Source organism: Elephas maximus, chromosome 9, assembly GCF_024166365.1.
Source record: "Elephas maximus indicus isolate mEleMax1 chromosome 9, mEleMax1 primary haplotype, whole genome shotgun sequence".
Taxonomy (NCBI): Eukaryota; Metazoa; Chordata; class Mammalia; order Proboscidea; family Elephantidae; genus Elephas; species Elephas maximus.
In genome coordinates, this window is record NC_064827.1 from 15,115,349 (window position 1) to 15,140,317 (window position 24,969).

At 49.1% G+C, this 24,969-nt stretch overlaps 1 pseudogene; it reads left to right on the forward strand.

Annotated features, from left to right (window-relative positions):
* Nucleotides 1-841: 841 nt before the first annotated feature.
* On the forward strand, nt 842-6,581 carry LOC126082380 (FERM domain-containing protein 6-like; annotated as a pseudogene).
* The last annotated feature ends 18,388 nt before the right edge of the window (nt 6,582-24,969 follow it).

The window sequence follows — 24,969 nt, forward strand, 5'->3', positions numbered from 1 at the left end:
ATGCACACAGAAGGTGAGACCCACCTCCCTGGAGTTGGGGATGGGGGTGGAAGCCAGGACAACTCCCTGGAGGAGGGGCTGTTTGTCCCAGCTCTGAGGGCAAGCAAGGGCCTAATGGGAGTGGGGGTAGGGGATCCCAAAAGAGCACAAACCCAACCCTTGGCCCTGCCCCACCCAACCTCAGTTTCCTCCTCTGTACATTAGGGTGCTTGGAGTCGTTGACCCTCAGGGTTCCGAGACTCATAGAAATATCGCTGGCCTTGGTTCTGTGTTGATGACCCACTGTGCTCTGAGATCCTAGGAAAATGTTTTCAACTTCCTGGAATAGAATATTCCACTAGCAATAGATTTGGAGTGTGGGGACTGGAAACTTGGGGTTGGGAAAGGCAAGTCAGAACCATAGACCATGAGTCCAGGTCCAGGGTCAGGACCAGTCCTTGGTGGAGCCTCAGGGTTATCCTGAGGAAGTGGGGCCTTTGCCCTGAATGTGGGGACGATGCCTCCTGAGTGAGCCGGACAGCCAAGGCCTGTGGAGGCAAAGAGAGAGCACGTGAGTCTCCTGAGGTCCCCCACACCACCCGTGGATCTGCAAGTCCTCCTCCTTCAACCTCGGGGCCCGGAAGAGCTGCGGATTTGCGGACACCTGAACACAGATGTCGCTGTGAGTCGAATCGACTCGATGGCACTGGGTTTGGGTTTTTTTTAAACACAGGTGTGGGTTATGAGGTTTCTTGCCCGGAGCGGCAGTGCTAGCGCTGGCCACCAGAGGGCAGAAGACTCCCCTGTCAGTGGTGCCCACTGGGCTTTGCTGGAGCAGCCCGACTAGAAGACAGTCACCGCAATGTCATTCTGGCTGTCACCCTGTCTAGGAGTTGCAACTCCTAATATTACCATCCACGCCCACAATCGGAGCCTAGGTCAGAGGCAGGAAGTAAATCAGATCCTCTCATTTATTTATTCAGTAATGGTGCCCCGAACTCTCACCGTGGGCCAGGTCTGTGTTACGTCCTAGGGGGGAGCTGAAAACTACCCACGTGGTCCCTGCTCCAGGAGCTCACAATGGAGGGGAGTGGGACAAGAGCATGAAGACAAATACATGGGAAAGAAAAGTTCATATTCCATAGCGAAAAAAAACAGGGTGCAGCAGTGAGGGAGGGCTGGGGCCTTTGGGTGGGGGTCCAGAGGCCTCACTGAGGTGACATTTATTTGTGACCAAAATGGCAGGAGGGGCCATCCATGCACAAGTCGGGGGACAGTGTACCAGGGAGAAGGCACAGCTGGTGCAGAGACTGGGAGACAGATGCAAGTTTGCCCAGAGAGGGGGTTGGAAAGCTATCAGTGTGGCTCAAGAGAGTTGGGAAGGAGAGGAGGGAGGGAGAAGGACGGCAGGTCCAGGTCCCAGGACCTGGGGGGGCTGGATGATCTGTCTCCTGCCCTGTGACAACATCACCCCAAAACTGATGACTCACAACAGCACACACTGATGATCTCACAGTCTCTGTGGACCAGGACTGTGGCATGGCTTAGCTGGTAACTCTGGGTCAAGTTCTCTCAGAAGGCTGGGGCTGTGGTCTCAGCTGAGGCTTGACTGAGGAAGATCTGCTCCCTGATCACTCCGTGTTATGGGCAGGGCCTTGTGAGCTGTTGGACTGGGGACCTCAGTCCTTCTCTGTCTGTTGATCATGGATCTTGGTCATGTGGGCCTCACAGGGCAGGTTGTACAGCAAAGCTGCTTCCCAGGGGAAGAGAGAGGGAGACATTACAGAGAGATTGAGGAAAGAGAGCAAGAAACAGAGAGCTAATTGTCCTCTCTGATTCTTTAGAAGCAAATCCCTGAGTCCAGTCCACAGTCAGGGAGGGGTCACACAGGATGTGGAGGTCAGGAGACAGGATTGTTGGGGGCCACTATACAGGTGTGCACCCCCTAGTCTGAGATGAGGCAATGGGTCGGCTTCTAAATATAATGGAAGTTATTGGAGGGTTTTATGCAGAGGGTGATGATATCTGATGTTCATTTAATTCCAACGCCATCCTGATGCCAACTGAGAAATGAGGCCAAGAGCTCAAGCCACCACAACCCAGTCCTGTTTTGAGCTGTGCTCCATGCTGCTTCCCCAAATGTCTGTCAGTTTGTCATACTGTGGTGGCTAATGTGTTGCTGTGATACTGGAAGCTATGCCACCAGCATTTCATATGCCAGCAGGATCATTCATGGTGGACTGGTTTCAGGGGAGCTTCCAGACTAAGACGGACTAGGAAGAAAGACCTGACAATCTAGTTCAAAAAATTAGCCAGTGATAACCTTATGAATAGCAATGGAACCTTGTCTGATATAGTGTCTCAGATTGGAAGGCACTCAAAAGAAGACTGCGTAAGAGCTGCCTCCTCAAAGTAGAGTTGACGTAAATGACATGGATGGAGTCAAGCTCCCAGGACCTTCATTTGCTGATGTGGCATGACTCAAAATGAGAAGAAGCATCTGCAAACGTCCGTTAATAATCACAATGTGGAATGTATGAAGTATGAATCTAGGAAAACTGGAAAGAAAAGAAAGAAATGGAATGCATAAACATAGATATCCTAGGCACTAGTGAGCTTAGATGGACTGGTATTGGCTACTCTGAATCAATCATATGGTCTGCTATGCCAGGAATGACAAACTCAAGGAGAATGGTGTTGCATTCGTCCTCAAAAAGAACATTTCAAGATCTATCCTGAAGTACCACGCTGTCAGTGATAGAATGATCCATATGGCTACAAGGAAGATCAGTTAATATGACTGTTATTCAAATCTACTTACCAACCACTAAGGCCAAAGATGAAGAAATCGAAGATCTTTACCACCTTCTGCAATCTGAAATTGAGCAAATATGCAATCGAGATGCATCGATAATGACTAGTGATTCGAATGTGAAAAATGGAAACAAAAAAGAAAGAACAATAATTGGAAAATGTGGCCTTGGTGATAGAAACAACGTCGGAGATCCTATGATAGAATTTTGAAAGACCAACAACTTCTTCGTTGCAAATATCTTTTTTCAATTACGTAAACAGCAACTATACACATGGACCTCGCCAGATGGAATACACAGGAATCAAATCAACTACATGTGTGGAAAGAGACAATAGAAAAGGTCAATATCATTGGTCAGAACAAGGCCAGGGGCCAACTGTGGGACAGACTGTCAATTGCCTGTATGCAAGTTCAAGTTGAAGCTGAAGAAAAGTAGAACAAGTCCACAAGAGCCAAAATAGGACCTTGAGTATATCCCACCTGAATTTAGAGACCATCTCAGGAATAGATTTGATGCATTGAACACTAATGATCAAAGACCAGAGAGCTGTGGATTCACATCAAGGACATCTTACATGGAGAAAGCAAGAGGTCATTGAAAAGACACCAAAGTGGATGTCAGAAGGGACTCTGAAAATTCTCTTAAATGTAGAGTAGATAATGTGAAAGGAAGAAACGATGAAGTAAAAGAGCCAAAAAGATAAGAATGTAAGGGGGCAGGGAAACAAGATGAATGGAAACAGAACAACCAGAACAGAAATAATGAGAATGTTCACGCATTGTTAAGAATGTAACCAATGTCATTGAACATTTGTGTAGAAATTGTTGAATGGGAACCTAAACTGATGTGTAAACCTTCACCAAAAACACACACAAAAAATTAAAAAAAAAAAGACCAGAAACTATTGGAATCAATATGCAACCACAATATTTTATTTCTCTCAATAAAAACATAGTTTACAGTACTATTTACTGACTAAATTACATAATTTCTTCTTTACAGGCAATAAAGTAAAGCACAAATATTTCAAAGACTATGTGTACACGACATAAGGCCTTTTATAAATAACTTTGGTTTCTTCATTTCACGAGTAAACAGTGAAAACATCTTTATAGAAGCTAGCTTTCTATAAAGTATATGCAGACCTATAACACTGAACTTTATAGGAAACCAATTTAAGCTTTCAATGGCATGGGTTATGACTACACTTTGTAGAAAAAAAAGCAGAATCTACATTTTATTCGCCATTTTGCATAGATAGATTTTTTTCAAAAAATAAACAGGGGGACCTCACACCCCCAAGAAAGCAGTGCTGGGAGCAGAGAACTTCCTTTGGACTCAGGGTCCCTGGACCTGAGAAGCTCCCAGACCATGGGAAGACTGATGACAAGGACCTTCCTCCAGAGAGGAATCCTTCCCCTGGAGCTGATGCCCTGAATTTGGACTTGTAACCTACTAGACAGTGAGAAAAATAAATTTCTCTTTGTTAAAGCCATCCACTTGTGGTATTTCTGTTACAGCAGCACTAGATGACTAAGACAGAATTTGGTACTGAGAGAGCGGGGTGCTGCTCTAACAGAGACCTAAAATGTATAAGCGGTTTTGAAACTCCGAATGGATTGAGTTGTGACAGCAGCAGAGGACCAGCGCAGCAGAGAACCTGCAGTGGCAGAGCCAGGAGACCAGCGTGAGACAGCGCTAGAGCCGACCCAAGGAACAAGAGAGCTGAGTGCCTGCCTGTGTGCAGGAGGCTTCCTGGGAGCAAGAGAGCTGAGTGCCTGTGTGCAGAAGGCTTCCTGGCGGAGTGGGGCGCCTCTAGGCACTTATCGATGGAGCTACAGAGCTTAGGAACACTTGCCCCAGCAGGGCAGAAGTGGGCGTGAGGTCCCAAGAGCCAAGAGGCCAAGGAACCAGGAAGCAGAAGCTTAAGAGACAACACAAAAAGCCGAGCTGCCTCAGTCTCAAAAGATAATGAACACGTGTATATGGAGTTGTCACAAAAGCTTTATAAATATTGCCCAAAAGAATGGAAGAAAGAGGCCAGCAAGGGTATTGATCAGTTTGGACCTCCTATGATCATCCACGGAAACCCTGGTTGCATAGTGGTTAAGTGCTATGGCTGCTAACCAGGAGGTTGGCAGTTCAAATCCACCAGGCGTTCCTTGGAAACTCTATCGGGCAGTTCTACTCTGTCCTACAGGGTCGCTATGAGTGGGAATCGACTCGACAGCAGTGGATTTGGTTTTTGGTTTTTTTCTGATCATCCACTTCCACGTACAGTACTAAGTGGAAAATGGCAGATTGATCAGGACAGAGCAGCAAGCTACTATTACCTGAAAAAACAAGTTCTTCATTCTCAGTGTGCGCTCCGAGAGGAGGCCTACTTCCCAGTGGCAGCCTTTGCCCTCCAGGCTGATCTTGGGAACTTCAAAAGGAATAAGCGCTATGGAAAATACTTTGAGCCAGAGGCTCACGTCCCATCTTGGGTTGTTTCCAAGAGGGGGAAGGACTACATCCTGAAGCACACTCCAAACATGTGAGAAGATCAGTTTGCACTGACAGCTTCTGAGGCCCATCTTAAATCTATCAAAGAGGCTGTTCGACTGGATGATGTCGCCGTTCATTAGTAAAGATTATACAAGGACAAAAGAGGAACTGACTTCACTGACCCTTGGATTGACAATGCGGGGAATACATATTTTTCAGAATTTAGATGAAGGAAAACAATTACTTCATGATTTCCCTTGGACAAATGTTGGAAAGTTGATGTTTGTGGGTAAGAAATTTGAGATTTTGCCTGATGGTTTGCCCCCAGCCAGGAAGCTCATCTACTACACGGGGTGCCCGTGCGCTCCAGACACCTCCTGGGACTCCTGAGCAACTGCCACTGCCTCTCCATGAACCTACAGCCTGTCCTGCTCCATAGTCGGAAGCTGGAGGGAAATGAAGAAGCAGTACCAAGAATCTTCCATCAGTGACAGCCTGGGCCTTCACATGGACCAACTGGAGAAGCGATCGCGGGCCAGCGGGAGCCGGGCAGGCAGCCAGGAAGCACAAGTGCCTCTCGTCTTTCCAGCGCCAGCCACAGCAGCTCCCACACCTCTGGCATTGAGGCAGACACCAAGCCCGGGGACACTGGGCCTGAGGACAGCTCCTCAGGCAGCGCCACCACCGCAAGCTGAAAACCTGCAGCTCCATGACCAGCCACGGCAGCTCCCACACCTCAGGGGTGGAGAGTGGCAGCAAGGACCGGCTGGAAGAGGACTCCAGGACGATGAAATAGAGATGTTGGTTGTTGACCGCAGAGACCTGGAGCAGATGAATGAAGAGTCTCTGAAAGTCAGCCCAGACACGTGCATCCACGTCTCGGAGGACTTGCTCGTGTCACGGAAGCTGAATGGACACTCCGGATTAATTGTAGAAGAAATCGGTTTTTCTACCTCCAGCTCCTCAGAAACAGTGGTCCAACGTCGTGGCCAGAGTACTGCTTCTCTTCCACAGACTATATGTTGAAAACCAAAGACCTCCCCTGACTGACACAGCTTGAGCCTTGATGACATCAGACTTTACCAAGAAGACCTCTAGCGCGTCGCAGGTCTGTGTCAGGACACGGCTCAGAGTTTCACTGTTGGATGTGGCCACGAACTGGACGAGGAAGGTTTCTACCGCAACAGCTGCTTGGTTCAACAGCGTGTCAACATCCAAGACGATTTTCCAGTCAAAAGAACCAGCAAATACTTCTCTCTGGATCTCGCTCAGGATGAAATTCCAGAGTTCGTCGTATAAAGTCCTTTGTGCGCAGAGGTGCAGGCAGCCTGCTGTTTGCTGGGGGCTGTATGGGCTGTATAAGCTTAGAGGTGATTTTGTTGGCTTGTTTTGTTTGTTATCAGTAACAAATTATGGTGATGCTAGTTTCTGCTCAACCAGTGCTTTAAAGGAACCAAAGTTGGAGATATCAGAATGTATAAACGTATTTCAGTCTCTCTATAAAAGGGTAAAAGTTTGAAAGGACTGTCTAATGACTATTTCACTTATGTCATTAAATAATCCACTTCTTATAGATGTTTAAATGACAATTCCTGGTAAAGTTTGAATTCTAAAGGGCCCAGGTTGTGATAACAGTGCATTTCTTTAGCTCTTAGTTTTTCTTGCAAACACAGGGGAAAAACGTGTTTAACTAAGCAAGTAGGGCTTTATACTTTATTTTCTCTCTGCTTCAGCCAGAATCAGGCCTTCAGGGTTTCACCAGCCTTGGTGGTTTTGTACGCTTGCTTTCTAATTGGATTTATGAATAGTTTTGTGGGTTTTCAAAATGAAACACGCTAAGGAACAGTTTTGCTTTTCGATCCACAGTTTACAGAAGAATTTTTCATATATACATGTATATGAAAATCCATTTTGAATAATTACATTTTTGTATTTGGAAGTTGTTTTAAAAAATAAAAAAGGAAAAGACAAAATAAAAAAAAAAAACAGATTACCTATGGTACTTACGTATAATCATTGGCTACGTGCAAAATTAAATAATGCAAGAGTTAATAAGAAAATAGCGCTTCCAAGTCCAAAAAAAAGTAATTGGCAATGGTATAGAAAGCAGTTCTTCACGGTTTAGCCAGCAACGGCAAGCTGTGTTGTCTTTACACACCCCATCTGCTGACCGGTTTCTGGGCCACGGCTCCCCTGAGTCTCACAAACTTGTCACTCCAGCGGAGCAGGACCCTGTGGGTGGTGGGCTGGGCCCAGTTCTGGAGTGGAGACACTTCTCTCCCACCCTGTGTCCACGTATCACCATCTGCTTAGGTGGTCACCATGTTCGCTTACTAGGGAAGAAGACAAAGAAGGAAGGCAATAGTGAGGCTAGATTTTGGCATCGACTTAGAACCCTGTCCCATAAGTGGAACACGAGCTCACGATTTCTCTCCATAACTGGTGTCTTGGGAAGGTACAGGTAGAAGTGGGGTTGATTAGGCTGAGGATTCTTCTGCAATGATTTTCAGGTGGATCCAGTTACCAGCTGCCATCAGGCCAATTCCCACTCACAGGGACCCCATGTGCAGAGTAGAACTGCGATGCCAAGGGTTTTCAAGGCTGTGGCCTTTCAGAAGCAGATCGCCAGGCCTGTCTTCCGAGGTGCCTCTGGGTGGGTTCAAACCACCAGCCTTTTGGTTAGTAGTTTTGGTTTAGCCATTTGCACCACCGGGGACTCCTATAACATGGACCCACCATACGTTAATTACACCAATGCCTATCAAGTCCCACCTACATCTCAGCACTGGGCTAGGACTCAGAGGGAAGCAATGCTGGCTAAGACACACTCATGCCCTCCAAGTGCACAGAGGTTGGGGGTGTGCTCTGGGATACCAGGCCAGAAGCTAATCAGATCAACTTGAGCACTGTCATTTCCAAACGTAAAAATACGTCTGGCAAATACTTAACCTAAAATGGTGAACATTTAGAGCCAGAGCCAGCTAACTCAACCTGTTAACAATTCCATCAGTATGTGTGAGAAAGCAGTACGCAGCCCACACATGGTCAAAATCTTCAAATGACTTAAAACACACAGAGGGGAAAATAGCCAACCCAAAACAGTCTGTTAATTAACCAAGAAGCCCTTCCTGAGGCCCCAGGGCACTGTGGGGAGGCTGGATAACCCCCAAAGGAGTCTAAACGGGGGCCCAACCAAGGTGGGCTTCCCAACCCAGAGAGTCGAGGCCCACTTTTCAGAGCCGTGGACAGAACATCCAAATGCCAGAGGCTGCTTCTCTAACTTCTCCAACTCTAGGCCTGGGTTGGTCCACCATCGCTTCCTTTTTTTTTTTTTTTTAACTAAGCAGAATGTTAAGTTCATATGCTTTGTTTCTTATTTTTATTTAACATTTTTAGTACAATTCAGAGACATTAATGACATTCACTGTGCTGGGCGACCGTCACCACTATCCATCCCCAGATGTTTTTCACCACCGCAAAGGGAACCCACTGCCCCTTCAGCAACAAGTCCTCTTTTCTCCCTCCACTCAGCCCCTGGTCACCATTGATACATTCTAATCTCCATGCATTTGCCTAAGGAACCCCGGTGGTACAGTGGTTAAGTGCTCAGCTGCTAACTGAAAAGTTTTCAGATGAAACCCACCAGTGCTCCACTGGAGAAACGACCTGGTGATCTGCTCCTGTAAAGATTAAACCGAACCAAACCCACTGCCATTGAGTCGATTCCGACTCATAGCAACCCTATAGGACAGAGTAGAACTGCCCCATAGAGTTTCCAAGGAGCGCCTGGCAGATTCGAACTGCCGACCCTTTGGTTAGCAGCCGTAGCACTTAACCACTACACCACCAAGGTTTCCCCTATAAAGATTACAGCCTAGGAAACCTATGAGGCAGTTCTACTCTGTCAGGTGGGGTCAGAATGAGTTGGAATCGACTTGATGGCAACTAACAAGAACGATACATTTGTCTAGTTTAGACATTTCGTATAAGTGGGATCATACGATATTTGTCCTTTTGAGTCTGACTTATTTCACTCAGCATGTTTTCAGGTTTCATCACACTGTAGCAGGTATCAGGACTTCGTTTCCCTTTATGGAGGAGTGGTATTCCACTGTATGGATAGACCATATTTTGTTCATCCATTCATTTGTTGGTGGACACGGGTTGTTTCCACCGTTTGACTATTGTGAATAATGCTGCAATGAACATTCATGTACAAATATCTGTTTTCAAGTCTTCTGGGTCTATACCCAGGAGTGGAATTGCTGGGTCATATGGTGACCAGCAAACCTGGTTGCTTTCTCAGAGATTCCTGAATTTCAAGCCAAAACTAGCTACCATTCGGCTCTGGAAGTTTTGAGTATTTTTGTTTGTTTGTTAATTAGGGCTCTGTATTTCCATTTTATTCTGTTTATAACTACCCCGTATCGGGGTTCATGGTTGTTCAGTGGTAGTATTCTCACCGCCCATGTAGGAGTCCCAGCTTCGATTTTCAGCCAATCCACCTTATGTGCAGCCACTGGAGGCTTGCATGTTGCTGTGATGCTGAACAAGTTTTAACAGAGCTTCCAGACTGAGCCAGACTAGGAAGAAAGGTCTGGCGACCTACTTCTGAAAATCAGCCAATGGAAACCCTAGGGATCACAACAATCCAATCTGTAACCGATCATGGGGATGGCCCAGGACCACGTAGCATTTTGTCCCAGTGGGCATGGGGTCACCATGAGTCAGGGGCTGACTCAAGAGCAGCTTACAGCAAACAACAACAACCCCATATTGGGGGTTACTTCACAAGGCACAGTCACTTGGGGTTAGAATTAAAAACAAAAAAAACTCAAACCTGTTGCCATGGGATCGACTCCAACTTATGGTAACTCCATGTGTTACAGAGTAGAACTGTGCTCTGTAGGGTTTGCTTGGTTATGATCTTTACAGAAACAGATTGCCAGGCCTTTCTTCTGAGGTGGCACTGGATGGATTCAAACTGCCAACCTTTAGATTAGTAGTCAGTGCAAATCGTTTGTGCCACCCAGGGACCCGGGGATGGCGTAGGTGAGGGAGTTCTCCTGTCTACGGTAGTGAGAGTCTAAAACCCACCTTTTTTTTTTTTTAATTGAACTTTAGATTAAGGTTTACAGAGCAAACTAGTTTCTCATCAAACAGTACACACATTGTTGTATGGTTAACAACCTTATAACATGTCAACATTCTCCCTCCTCAACCCTGGGTTCCCTATTACCAACTTTCCTGTTCCCTCCTACCTTCCAGTCCCCCCTCCACCCCCCGCCCAGGGCTGGTGTGCCCATTTAGTCTTGTTTTTTTTCCATGGGCCTGTTCAATCTTTGGCTAAAGGGTGAACCTCAAGAGCAGCCTCATTACTGAGCTGAAAGGGTGCAGGAGACCATACTCTCAGGGTTTCTCTAGCGTCTGTCAGGCCAGCAAGTCTGGTCTATCTTTTTGAGTTAGAATTTTGTTTTACATTTTTATCAATCTCTGTTCAGAATTCTCTATTGTGATCCCCACCAGAGTAGTCAGTGGTGGTAGCTGGGCACCCTCTAGTTGTACTGGACTCGGTCTGGTGGAGACTGTGGTAGATGTGGTCCATTAGTCCTTTGGATTAATCTTTCCCTTCTGTCTTTAGTTTTCTTCATTCTTCCTTGCTCCTGAAGGGGTGAGACCAGTGGAGTATCCTGGATGGCCGTTCACAGGCTTTTGAGACCCAGATGCTACTTACCAAAGTAGAATGTAGATCCTTTTCTTTATAAACTCTGTTGTGCCATTTGAGCTAGATGTTCCCTGAGACCATAGTCCCCACAGCCCTCAGCCAGCAATTTGGTACCTCAAGGGGCTTAGATGTGTCTATGAAGCTATCATGGCCTTGCCTTGTACAGGTTGTGCTGGCTTCCCCAGTATTGTGTACTGTCTTACGCTTCACCAAAGTCACTGTTTATCTGCTGTCTACTAAGTGTTTTTCCATCCCTAGCTCTCCCCTCCCTCGTAATCATCAAATATTACTTCTTTTTGTGTGTAAACCTCACCAGTTTCTTTGGAAGTGATGCCAATGCTTAAGCTACCCATACCCTGTTGCTGATGAGTAAATTCTGACTCATAGTGACCCTATAGGACAGGGTAGAACTGCCCCCATAGGGTTTCCGAGAAGCAGACTGCCACAACTTTCTTCCGTGGAGCAGCTGGTGGGTTTCAGCTACTGACCTTTTGGTTGGCAGCCAAGTGCTTTAACCACAGTGCCACCAGGGCTCCTTATAGCCTCTATGCTAGTTCTACAGAAATCAGGATGGGACAGTCTTAATGGGGTATAATCACACAGATACAGGATTTTACAGCTGGAAAAAACCTTGGAGATTCTAGGGTCCAGATTTCCTACCCTTGTAATTAAAAAAAACTTGTCTCAGAATGAGTAACTTCACTTTTCCCCAAGGACCAGTGATGCAGGGCTTTAAGAGAGAAAGCCTGATGCAGAAGGAGGAACTGGAGCTGGTGCTTGGAGGCTGCCTACGATTCAGATAAGGACAACCATTTTGTGCCCGATCTGGTAGGATGTTATTAAATTCGGAGGTGTCGGCCACCGTGAAAAAGCAGGTACCGCACTGGTACCCAGATCCGCACCTCTATGCAAGTCCAGGTTTGTACATTTGCTCTGCTCCATAGTGGAACCCTGTGGTAGTGCAGAAAGAGAGAGGTGGGCGGCTGGTCATGGCCCAGGGGACCTTCTCTGAGGAACATAGGGTCTGCCCCCCAAGGAGAATGATCAGCTTCCAGAAGAAAGGCAGGGACGACACAGGACATACAAATGGGCAGAGGCCAGAGGATGAGGAAGGTTCTGGCCCCCTAGGTCAGGACTCAGCCCGTATCATGGGGTTTGCTTTGAGAATGAGAGCCGCCAAGATGTGGGAGACCCCAGGTACCCCATCCCATTGTGGGGCCAATTTCCTCTTACAACCAACACATGCGAACAGGCACATGCACACACAGACACACACACACTGACTTTACAGGTGGGGCCATGCGAGTGGGGTCAGAATAGAAGAGGACACCAAGTAGGTGACCCCCTGGAAAGAAGAGAGAGGGTGGAGGCAGCTGTGTTTTGCGACATTGGCATCTAGTCTCCTAGCCACATGCCCAAAGAACACAACATGGGTGGGGAGAGATGGCTGATGAAGGGAGAGGGACCCCAAGGTTCCCAGGGGTCTGCCAGGGCCAGCCATCTCCACTGCAACACAGAGTAGACAAGGCCTGGTCCTGCAGTCACTGCTCTGGGTCCTTGGAGCTACGACAAGCCCCTCCCAGAGTGGAGGGGGCTGAAGGACAGAAGGCCTCAGTTTCCACCTCTGTAAATTGAGGTGCTTGGAGTGGGTGATCTCTAGGGTGATCTCTAGAGAAGTGTCTGCTGGCCTTGGTTTTCTGTGGATGACCCACTGTGCTCTGAGGTCCTAGGAAAATGCTTTCTACTTCCTGGGATTGAGTATTCCCCCCAGCAAGAGCACTGGGGTGCTGGGACTGGGAACTTGGAGTTGGGCACGGCAGGGCAGAGCCATGGACCATGAGGCCAGATCCAGTCCTTGGTGGAAACTCGGGGTTCTCCTGAGGAAGCAGAGCCTTTGCCCTGAATCTGTGAGGATGCCTCATGAATGAGCTGGATACCCCAGGGCCTGTGAAGGCAAAGAGGGGGCAAGGGAGTCTCCTGAGCTCCCCCACACTGCCCATGGACCTGGAGGTCCTGATCCTTCACCCCCTAGGACCCAGAAGAACTGTTGCCTCCAGGGCACTTGAACACAGGTGTGTGTTTTGTGATGTTTACCAGCCTGGGGATGTGGGTTTACCAGCCTGGGGATACAGTGCTAGTGTTAGCCACCAGAGGGCAGCAGGATATTCTTCCAGTGGTGTCTCCTGGGGACCAGGAGAGCTGCTGTCTCCAGTACACCTGAATACAGGTGTGGGATGTGAGGTTTCTTTCCTGGGGCTGCAGTGCTAGCACACAGTGGAGGGGAGAGGGACAAGAGCATGAAGAAAAATACGTGGGAAAGAAAAGAGCTATTCCATACAGAAAATAATGCAGGGTACAGCCAGTGAGAGAGGGCTGGGGCCACTGGGTGGGGGCCCAGAGGCCTCACTGAGGTAACATTTACTAGTGACCAGAATGACAGGATGGACGAGCCCTGCATGAGTCAGGGGACAGTGTCCCAGGGAGAAGGCACAGCTGGTGCAGAGACTGGGAAGCAGACAAGAGTTTGCCCAGAGAGGGGTTAGAAAGAGGCCAAAGTGGCTGGAGGGAGCTCAGGACGAGAGGAGGATGGCAGGTCCAGGTCCAAGGACCTGGTGGGCCAGAAGAGCTATCTCTTCCTCTGTGACAACATGACCCCAAAACTTAGCAGCTCACAAAAACTGACTGATTATGTCACAGCCTCTGTGGACCAGGAATGTGGCATGTTTACCTGGCGACTGCCCCAAGTTCTCTCAGGAGGCTGGGGCTGCGGTCTCAACTGAGGCTCAACTGGGGAGGATCTGCTTCCTGCTCACTCTGTATTGTGGGCAGGAGTCTTTCTTGTGAGCTGCAGGACTGGGGTCCCAGTTCCTCTCTGCTGATCAGGGTGCTTTGAGTCATTGTAACATGGGCAGCATAGAGCAGACCAAATACCGCAGCTGCTTTCCAGGGGGAAAGAGTGGGAAATGACAGAGAATGAAGGACAGAGAGAGAGAAATGACAGAGAAAGCGTAATAGCCAGGAGGCATTGCCCTTAATGGGGTCACTAAGAGTTGAAATTGACTAGAAGCCACCTTACAACCACAGCAATGTTCTTGAGAAGCAAGTCCCTGAGTCCAGCCCAATCTAGGGAAGGGGGTCGGACAGGATATTGAGACATGGAGGAGGGATTTTTGGGGGCCACTGTGAAGGCTGCCCACCTCCTAGTCCGAGGTGAGGCACTGGGTCAGATTCTAAATAACAGAAGTTTTTGGAGGTTTTTGTGCAGATTGTAGGAATATCTGATGTTTGTTTAATTCTGAGCCTTGCTGGGTCAGACAGGGAAAACAGGCCCAGAGGGGAAGTAACTTTCCCAAGCTCATACCAGGAGAACCCACCCTGTTTGGAGGTGTACTCCATGCTGCTTCCCACCACTGCTTGAAATTCTCCCATCTCTGAGTTTGTGTATTAGCTCCATGTGACACCAGCCCACGGGTTTACAGGTGTTTTCTCACATACACCTGCTGACTTCCCCAAGATGTTAGAATGATCCCCATTGTGTGATGGGGAAACTGAGGAGGCTCTGAGAAGCACAAAGACTTGTCCAGTGTCACAAACTTGTTAAGAGGGACAAGCTGTGTCTGAACCCAGCTCTGTCTGCTCAAAGCTGGGGCCCTGGCTGCACCCAGCCTACCCCAGGTTCTGTAGGGAGAGCTGTTGTTGGTGTCACTGTGTACAGTTATGAAGATGGCATGGGGAAATGTGAGCATTCAGCACCCCAAAGGGAATTTTGGGGAGGTCTTATCTGAGGTCAGACCCAGGTCAGAGGACCCAGGAAATGACCTCACTTCCTTGGTGATGGAGTACATAGAACATGGAACCCTGGTAACCAGGCACCCACATTCTAGACACAGCCACCAGCCCAGCTCACTTGAGTGGAGACACTCAAACTGGGAACATGTTTTCTTGCTGTTGCTCATCTTCCCTTGTATCCAACCTTGAGAAACCCAGGAGTTCGACCCTTTCACGAAGGCTGAGACGTGGTCTCATCCCCCACCCCCGAAGGCTCTGGCCATTTACCAGAAAGAAACCAAAGGTAACACAGGGTGGCCCAGGTGCCAATCCAGCCCAGACCACCACTGTGATCCCACCTAGGCAGCCCCACACCCCTCCTGACTGATTCGCAATAGGGTGGTGGGTGGGCCCAGTCCATCAGGTTGGGTGCCTTGAAGACTGGGGGCTGGGGTGACACAGATGGAGACCAGTTTCACGTTCCTGTCCAGCCTGATCACATAGGATGTTGGGATCTACCCGTCTACACAGCGGTCATAGTTCAGAACAGAGCTTTAGGAGGGATGGTCAGGGGGATCTTAGGCTGAATTGACACAGTCACCTGGGCCTTCACTGCACTCCAGCTCACCCTGTGTAGGGCAGTCACCCCACGGTCCTACCTGCAGGCATTGACTGCCTGTTGCTGACCTTGTGCTGGCCCAGCTCTTCCCAGATCCTGGTGCAATACTCAGAGGTCCTTATCTTCACCCCTGCAACTGAACCCCCTCCTCCCCCTGCAATCTCTCCTCCTCCCTGGAAGGTGGGATGTAGAGAGGGACTGCAGATCTTGGGGTGGCCCTGGTCAGTGGACGTGGCTGGGGCTGCATGGTGCAGCCTCTGGCTGAATCTTCCTGTATGTAGTGTAGAAGGGGAACTAGGAACTCCTCAAAGGTCCAGGGAACACAAGGGCCTGAAGGGGCAGAGAGGGAAGGAGGAGGCTTGGAGCAGCCTTTAATGCCTCCTTTGGGCCGCTGCCGGGCACTGTCTCTGCAGAAGCCCCCACAGGAGATCCGAGAGGAAAAGGAGGATGGCATTATATACTCCGTCTACCCCAAGAAAGGAGCCAGGAAGGGCTGGCGCAGGATCTGGGTGAGTGTGTGTGGGCAGGGTCCCAAGCCAGTGCCCTGAGATGGCCAGAGGGGACAAGGGGACCAGGCACTACCTGGAGATCCCTAGCTCCCTTTCAGGGCTTTCTCCCTCAAGGGCCACAGTTTGCTCCCAAAGGAATCTGCCAAAACCCTTCCCTTATCCCCCCCCCGCCACTGCCCTCCCCACCCTGGCCAGGTACAGAGTCACTCTTTCCATATTTGTAGGAATATCAGAAAGCAGTCTTTTATACTGTCTTCACTGCTCATCAGCTCAGGCATCTTTTTCCATGTTGTTCCTGTTTCAGTGTTGAACTCTACAGTCCCAGGGCAGTAGTCAGCTGGGCTCTCTTTCCACACCTGCTCCCAGCCTCTCACATCCTCATGCTTAGCAGGCTTCTTTTACCCAAAAGCACGGGGCTCAGGCTATGATGCACATATTTTTGCAACCTGCAATCTCAGGGAACACATCACCATGACCCCTCCAGTTCAGGAGCTCTGTCCTGACTCTGCTGCAGAAAATTCCAGAAGGGAGGCCGGTTCCCACAGTGACTGAGCCTCTCACTGCTGCTGGCAATGGACTGATGCCTTCTGCTACCCTTTCAGCAGGGCTGCAGGAACCTCACGTGTGTCCTCACACACTGACCACCCAGAACAGACTCCCAGGAATGCCATGCTGGGGCGAAGGATGTGCACGTTCCAAGTTAGGATCCCTAGAGCCAGACTCCTTCCCAAAACAGCTATCACAGCCACACGGCCCAGCAGTCTGTGACACTGGCTGCATCCCTGCATTCAGCCTGTTCAGGGTGTTATGGTTCTTTTCCTTTTTTGCCAATCTGCTGTCACATTGGCCACTGGAGCCGCAGGGTGGCTCTGAGGTACTGTTGGCCCTGAGAAGCTGAGCCACATCTCAGTCCTTTACCCGTCATCTGGATTGGCCCTCCCTGAGCCATCTGTTCAGATCCTCGATCTTGTGGGGGTCTTCGCCCCACCCCGGACCTCCAGGCGTTCACCTTCGGCTAGATCTGGGACCACCATAGCTTTCGCTTCTCAAAACCCCCTTTAATGTACAGAAAGGAAAATCCTTGTTTTGCTTCGCATTCAGAGGGGGTCTCATGGGTGTGTCTGCTCTGTGCACTATCTCCAGCTGGGGAGGGAGTGAGCCCACACCAGACCTTCCCCACCAAGTCAGGAGCAGAGCAGGCCTCACGTGGCACACAGGGAACATCACGGAGCCCTTGCGTCTGACAGTTCTGGGCTCCTATCCCGTGACTTTGGACACGCACTGGACATCGCTAAGCTGTGTTTTCCCTACAACAGGGTGTTTTGTGAGGACTCGCAAGGATGCTGGTCTTAATACCAAAGCAAACCACACTTGTTGCAGTCAAGCCCATTCTGAGCCATAGTGACTATATAGGACAGAGTAGAACTGCCCCATAGGGTTTCTAAGAGTAGCTGGTGGATTTGAACTGCAGGCCTTTTGATTAGCAGCCAAGCTCTTAAGAACAACTGTGCCACCAGGGTTCCATTCATAATAGAGGGAAGTAATATTATTAACAAAATGACTTGAGGTTCCTAATATGTGTAATCATCCCCACCTCCCGTTTGCTGTTGGGGGCACTCGTGTCCCACCTCTTGCCACAGGTCATAGAGGTCCCAGACCCTGACCCCCCTGGTGGTTCACGGGGTACCTCTGACAGTATGTCCCTCCTCTGTTTCACCCCAGTGTGTCTGTGGATCAGACCTGGATGAGACCTGCGTGGTGAGAACAGTCAAGGCTGGCTCGCTGGAGAAGCTTGTTGAACACTTGGTGCCCGCCTTCCTGGAGGGTGACTTGTCCTACATCGATGTCTTTTTGGGAACCTATAGAACTTTTGCCACCACCCAGCAGGTCCTTGAACTGTTGCTCCAAAGGTGAGCAGCCCGCCCTCCACAGCCCAGTGGGAACTAAGCCCTCAAATAGCTGTGAGTCTGGGGAATGTCACTCACCTCTCTGTGCCTCAGTTTGCTCCTCTGAAAATTGGGGTGGTAAAGGATCAGCCTGCTTGAATTTACTGTCAGTACCACATGGGAAAGGTCATGGAAAGTGTATGCCTGGAACCCCACCAAAAACAAATATGTTGCCATTGAGTCAATTCCAACTCGTAGTGACCTTAGAGAACAGAGCAGTACTGCCCCATAGGGTTTCCAAGGGGCAGGTGGATTCGAGCTGTTGACCTTTTGGTTAGCAGCCAGCTCTTTAACTACTGTGCCACTAGAGCCCCAACATCCAAAGCCCAGCTCTAGGGAAAAGGCTGCTGGAGGGCCTGGGATGTTCACATTTATTCTTTTCCTCTCGTCCATGAAGAAGCTGTCTGCCTCGCCCCTCACTGACTACATGGCTTTCAGCAATCCTATTCCCCATTTGAAAATGGGGGATTGAGATTCCATCTAATGGGTCCTTGTCCTTGGTGTAGGCAGAACTAGAATCCCTGGTGGCTGATAGAGGGGCCCCAGGACACTCAGATATTGGGGAGGGTACTGCTTGGGTTCATTCATTCAACAATTATCTATGAAGCCTCTACTATCACAGTCAGACACTCAGCATCATTCAGTGAACAAAACCACCAGGAAGCCCTGCCCTCCTGGTCTCCATTCTACTCAGGAGTCAGACACAAACACTAGACGTTGGAAGCAGGTAGTATCCACAGTGCATAAGATGTGACACCCTCATGCCTCATCTAGGTATGGATACGACGGCCCCTATTCAGCCGGGGATGGCAGACTCCAGGATCAGGAGAAAGAGTGAGTGGACATTTGGTGGAGAAAGAGGGCCTTCTGTCTCCAAGGAAGACTGGGGGTTGTAGGAGGCCTGTGTCAGGACTGGAGCTAGGGATACCCTTGGTCCTAAACATCTAGATCCCCCTGGAGGAATGAGTTCAGCAGAGCCTCCAGCAAGAGAAAGCAGTCACACAGAGCTGGGGGTGCAGCCTGGGTGCACTGGGAAGCAAAAGTTTGGCAAGGAGCTCAGTGTGGCCCTGAGGGTATCCTCCCCATCTATAACCCCCTCCCAGCTCTGGTTGTTCCCTCCCCATATGGGGCCAGAGCAGGAGGTGGGGAGAAACCTGCAACACAGTCCTGCACCCCTGTGGTGGGTGCTCAGCTCCACGTGGGGCCCGCTCCACAGGAGATCAGTGACCATGGGAGACAAACTCTGTGTATCTCCAGTGTCAGATATTTCTGGAGCACTGCTGTATGCCAGGCTGTAAGGTGAACATGCAGACACACTGTTCCCTGCCCTTGGGGGTTCACTGTTTGGTGGGGAGGGTCCCAGGGTTCAGAGAGGGACATAAGTGAGGCTTCTTGAGGAGGGAGAGTTGGTCAGACCATTGATAGGATTCTCTCTGTGACCAAGGCTCTGTGTTAAGCCTCTGCTCAGTGACCAGTTTGTCACTGCCAGGACAGCTAGAGAGGCTGCTACACGGTGGGGCTGGACTTCAGAAGATCAGGGGCAGAGGGACCCAGTCCCTTGCAGAGAAGCCCTGGGAGGTCAGTGTGGTGGGAAAGGCCAGGCCTCTGACCCTGTTCTTCATCACACATCCCCAGCGCCATCTCTTTCATCTTGAAAACCTGGATGGATGAATACCCAGAAGACTTTGACCAGCCTGCACACTTGCCCTGCCTGAAGCTCCTGGTGGAGTACCTGCAGGTGAACATGCCAGGCTCAGACCTGGAACACCGTGCCCTTCTTCTCTGTGCCCAGCTGGAACACCTGGAGCCCAGTGAGACAGAGCCAGAGGGTGAGGAGGACTGGGCATGCATGCATGTGAGCTTGTGAGGGGACATGGGGTGGGATCCACAGTAAGGACCCATAGAGTCAGGGATGGGCCAGAGCTCAGAGTAACCTCAGACCCTCCTCTGGTGGACCACAGTCTGGGAAGACTTCCTGGGGTGGAAATCTGGGCCTTGGGCTTCTCTTTAAGGCAGTGGGATATTTTCTGTCATTGGAAAAGCACAAGGAAATGCAGTCATGTTGGTGAATATTTTCTCCTCTTGTGCCTCCCACATCAGGGCCGGCACCAGGTCTAAAAGCAGCTCAGGATCTCTGTCCACCCGCAGAAGGAACTCCAGGGCGACCTGATAAGGCAGATCACGTTCCAGTACCAACACTGGTGTTCCATAGAGCATCAGGTCCTCCAACCCCAGATCTGTCACCACACAGAGAGCCTGCTGGAATGCTGGCATCTTCTCCTGGATCACCTCCTGGGGCAAATCCAGAACCACCTGTTGGGGTAGATCCTACTCCTGAACCATCACAGGAGCTGGATGGAACACCAGATCCTCAACCACCACCTCCATCATCAGACGAAGAGCCTGCTGGAAGACTGGGTTCTCTTCCTGGGTCATCTCCAGAACCAGCTCCTGTACCCCCGGCAGATGTCAATCCTGCTCTTGTATCAACACCAGAGCTCCACACAGCATCAGCTATTCCATCACCAGCTTCCACACTGGCACCAGAAGGAAAGCCAGTTGGAGGGATGGATTCCCATCCTGGGCCACCACAGGAACCAGCTCCTGGGCCACCTGCTGGTGTCAATCCTGCTCCTGCAGCAACACTGGGGTTCAGTGTAGCCCCAGTCCCTCCATCTGCTGCTCTGGCCCAGGAGCCTGATGAAGGGCCAAACGGAAAGCCAGATTCTAATCCTGGGCCACCTCCAGAACTCAATCACAGACCACCAGCTGCTGTGGATCCTGCTCCTGCAGCAACACTGGGGCTCAATGTAGCACCAGGTCCTCCATGTCCAGGTCTGGCCCAGGCTCCAGAGGAAGAGGCTGCTGGAAAGCTTGACCATTATCCTGAGGCACCTCTAGAACAAGCTTCCGGACCACCAGCTGAGGTCCATTCTATTCCTACAGCAACAGCAGAGCTAGATGTGGCACCATGTCTTCCAGCTCCTGGTCCGGCCCAGGCTCCCGGCAACGACTTGTATCCTGAGTCACCTACAGAACCGGCTCCAGCACCACCAGCTGATGTGGAAACTGCTTCTGCACCAACACCGGGGTCCCATGTAGCCCCATGTCCTCCATCTGCTGCTCTGGCCCAGGCACCAGAAGAACAGTCTGATGAAAATTCAGATTCTTATCCTAAGCCATCTGCAGAAACAACTCCTAGACCACCAGTTAATGTTGATCCTGCTCCTGTGTCAACCCCGGGGCTCAAGTAGCCCCAGGTCCTCCATCGCCAGCTCTGGCCCAGGCACCAGAGTCCCAGCAAGTCACCCTGCCCACTCCACACCAGCTCCTCAGCCCCAGCGAGGGAGCATCGGTTCAGAACGAGATCCTTCCTTACCTTCACCTGAGTGGGTATTTCTCTGGTTTATATGTAGCATATTTACAGCTAACTTTTTACATTCATAGTTCTTACTATTTTAACTGGTAGATTTTTCATTAAATAAAGTTTTGTTTTATTGGTTTTAACAGGTATGATACCATAGCTTTATGTATTTTCACGATCCTATCGACTATCACCAGTATCTATTTCAGAACATTGTCATCAACACAAACAGAAACCCTGGACCCATTAAGCAGTCTTCCCCATGCCTGTCCCCCGTGCCCAAGGCAACCAGTGATTGGCTTTCTATGCCTATGGACTCACCTGCTCTAGATTTCTTATCTAAATGGAAACATGTGGCCTTTTTTTTCCTTTGCTTAATGAGTTTGAGGTCCGTCCCCATTGTAGCAGAAGTCAGTTTCTCATGCTTTGTAAAGCTCAGTGGAATTCCATTGTGTGGATAGATCACACTTTGTCAACCCAGTCATCTGTTGATGGACATATGGGTTGGTTCCACCTATTGACGGATGGGAGGGGTGGAGCTGCTGTGAGCATTCATGGACAGGTATCTGTGTGAGTGCCTGTCTACAGGATAAATCCCTGGGGTGGGTAAAGGAAGGTGGGAAGGGTGAGGACACAGTCCAGGTGTGGGGAGTGAGAAGGTCAATGAGGAAGCTGGGGGGATCTCAGGAGTAAGGTGGGAAGTGGATCAGTAGAAGGCACACGTGTTGGGAGTGAGGAGGTGGGAGGGGTCAATTGAAGTCCAGGTGTGGTTGTTGAGGTGGGAGGGGTCAGGAGGCAGCCCGGGGTGGGAAATGAGAAGGACTCAGCATGGGTGTGGAAACTGAGGAAGAGGGAGGGGTCAGGAGGAATTGGGAAAGTTCAGGTACCAAGCAGGTTATGGGAAGTTAGGGGGAGGTAGGAGCCAAGAGAACACCTATGTGAATATACTGAGTCTTTAGGAGGGAGCTAAGGGTAGCCCAGGTGCAGTAGCTCAGGAGGTGGTGGATCAACAGACAGCAAAGATCTGCAGAGGAAGGAGGTGGAAAGTGTCAGGAGAAAGCACTGGTGTGGTCAGTGAGATGGTGGGAAGACCCAGGAGGCAGCCCAGGTGTGGGGATGAGGAGGTGTGAGGGTACAGGAGGCAGCCCAGGTGTGGGGAATGAGGAGGTCTGAGGGGCCAGGAGGCAGCCCAGGTATGGGGAGTGAGGAGGCCTGAGGGAACAGGAGGCAGCCCAGGTATGGGGAGTGAGGAGGTGTGAGGGGACAGGAGACAGCCCAGGTGTGGGAAATGGGGAGGTATGAGGAATCTGGACACAGCCCAGTGTTAACAAGTGTGTAGCTAGAAGGGCAGGAGAACCCCCGTGTGGGTACTGAGGAGCCTAGAGGACCAGGAGTCTGCAGAGGGTAGGTACTGAGGAGGTGGTAGAGGTTGGGGGCACCCCACCTATGGAAAGTGATGAAGAGGGAGAGGCCCAGGTATGGGTAATGATTAGGTTGGAAGGACCAGGAGGCAGTCCAGGAGTGGGCCTTTTAATCATATTACCCTGGATAAGGCAAGGTAGGGCCAGATACAGATCAAGAGAGCCCAGTTAACCCGTTTCTGTCTAGTCGATTCCAACTCATAGCAACCCTACAGATCAAGAGAGAGAGATGGAAAATTTGAAAGGTTTGATTATACACACAGGCTCTGCCTAAAACAGAGCATACAGAGATACAGGGCCCTACAGGTGGTTGCATCCAGGGCAGGGCTACAGCAAGCCACACCTGGAGAAGACATCTTATGTATCCAAGCACGGCAAGGTAGGCTAGGTTTCTTGAGCTTTCTGGGGTTTGGGTATTTTGATATTTCTGTAGTCCCCAGAGCATAGGAGTTGCCCCTAGGTGTTAGGTACCTGCCCAGGAGTGTGAGAGCCCAATAAGGAGGAGGGGTGGCTGGAGAGTGGCCTTAGCTGCTCAAGAAAGGGAATAGACCGGCTTCCAGGCAGGGCCTCAAAACTGTGTTAAGACAGCATCTAAGAAACAAACAATAACTCCATTTATATTACAATGGACCCCTTGAATATCTATCTGACATCACTTTTGAACTTGACCATTTGTGTTGAATGGCCTGGTTACTAGAATAGAATAGACTCCCCAACTAGAATAGACTCCCAAGGAATAGGAGTATATAGTATAGAAAGTGAGGAAAGTAAAAAATTAAAAGGAGGAAAACAAGTAGAAGTCTAAGAAGTCTTTGTAGGCTGGGTCCTGCTGGGAGGAGCCTCCAGAGACTGGGGTTGGGCCAGAGCTCATTGTAACCTCAGGTGCTCCTCTGGTGGACCACAGTCTGGGAACGCTTCCGGGGGTGGAATCTTGGGTTTCCTTGGGAGGTCTCCTGTGTTTGGAAAGACATGAGGAGAGGCAGATGCGTTGGTGAAGGCTTTTCTTCTTGTAACTCCCAGCTTTTAGCTCCACCATGGCTTTTTCTTCTGCCATAAAATTGGCACTCCCCAAATTGGAGCTGACTCTGGACCCTAACATGAAGATGACACTTGGAACAGAGTTATAGCTGGCCTGAAAATGTGAATGAGAAATAAAACTTGGTTGATGAATGATTTGGGGGTTGTTTGTTACTGCAACAAAACGCAATGGAAGCAGACTAATACTGCAGGACATTTGGGAAACCTCCAGAATGAGTTGAGCAGAATCTGCTATTGAGTCTTTTCTGGGGCACAGGGATCTTTATCTTTCCATTTTCATGTGCCATGAGATTCAGCTTATTTAAGATCCCCAAATATCTAAAAATGAGGAGTGTCTGATATTTTTTATTATTAAAAGAAAGAAATGTAAATACCAGAAACCATCAGGGCCATAATAAATGGATGCTGATAGAATTGGCGAACAATGTGGAACAGAACCTCAAATTTCTAAAACAAACAAACAAAACCCCCAAAACAAAAAACCAGACTTACTGGACTTGTTGAGACTGGAGGACTCCCCGAGAGTATTGCCTTGAGATACTCTTCAAACCTTGAACTGAAACTAACCCCTGAGGTCACCTTGGAGCTGAATAGCAGATTAGCTCACAAAATAAAGAATATCACCCGTGGGTATTGTGTTCCTTTAAAAAATCACCCATACTAGGCCAAACAGTAAACAATTACTTTAAAACAAAGGTGAGAATATAACGGGGCAGAGAAACGAAATTAACGGAAGCAGAACAACCAGGACAGAAATAATGAGAATGGTCATGTATTGTGAAGAATATAACCAATGTCACTGAACAATTTGTGTAGAAATTGTTGAATGGAAACCTAAACTGCCGTGTAAACCTTCACCAAAAAACACAAAAATATTAAAAAAAAAAAAAACACCAGAAACCATTGGAATCAATGTACTACTACAACTGAGAACAAAATATTTTATTTCTCTAATAAAACTAGAGTTTACAGTAGTATTTACTGAATAAATTATATAATTTCTCTCTTACAGGCAATAAACTAAATCACAAATATTTCAAAGAACATATGTACACGACATAAGGCCTTTGATAACTTTGCTCCTTTCACTTGTAAACATTGAAAACATCTTTACAGAAGCTAGCTTCTATAAAGTATATGCAGACCTATGACACTGATCTTTATAGGAAACCAGTTTAAGATTTAATGACATGGGCTATGATTATAATTTGGCAAAAAAAAAAAAAAAAAACAGCAAAATCTACACTGTATTCAGCATTTTGAGTGGATGGATTTAAAAAAAATAAACAGATCACCT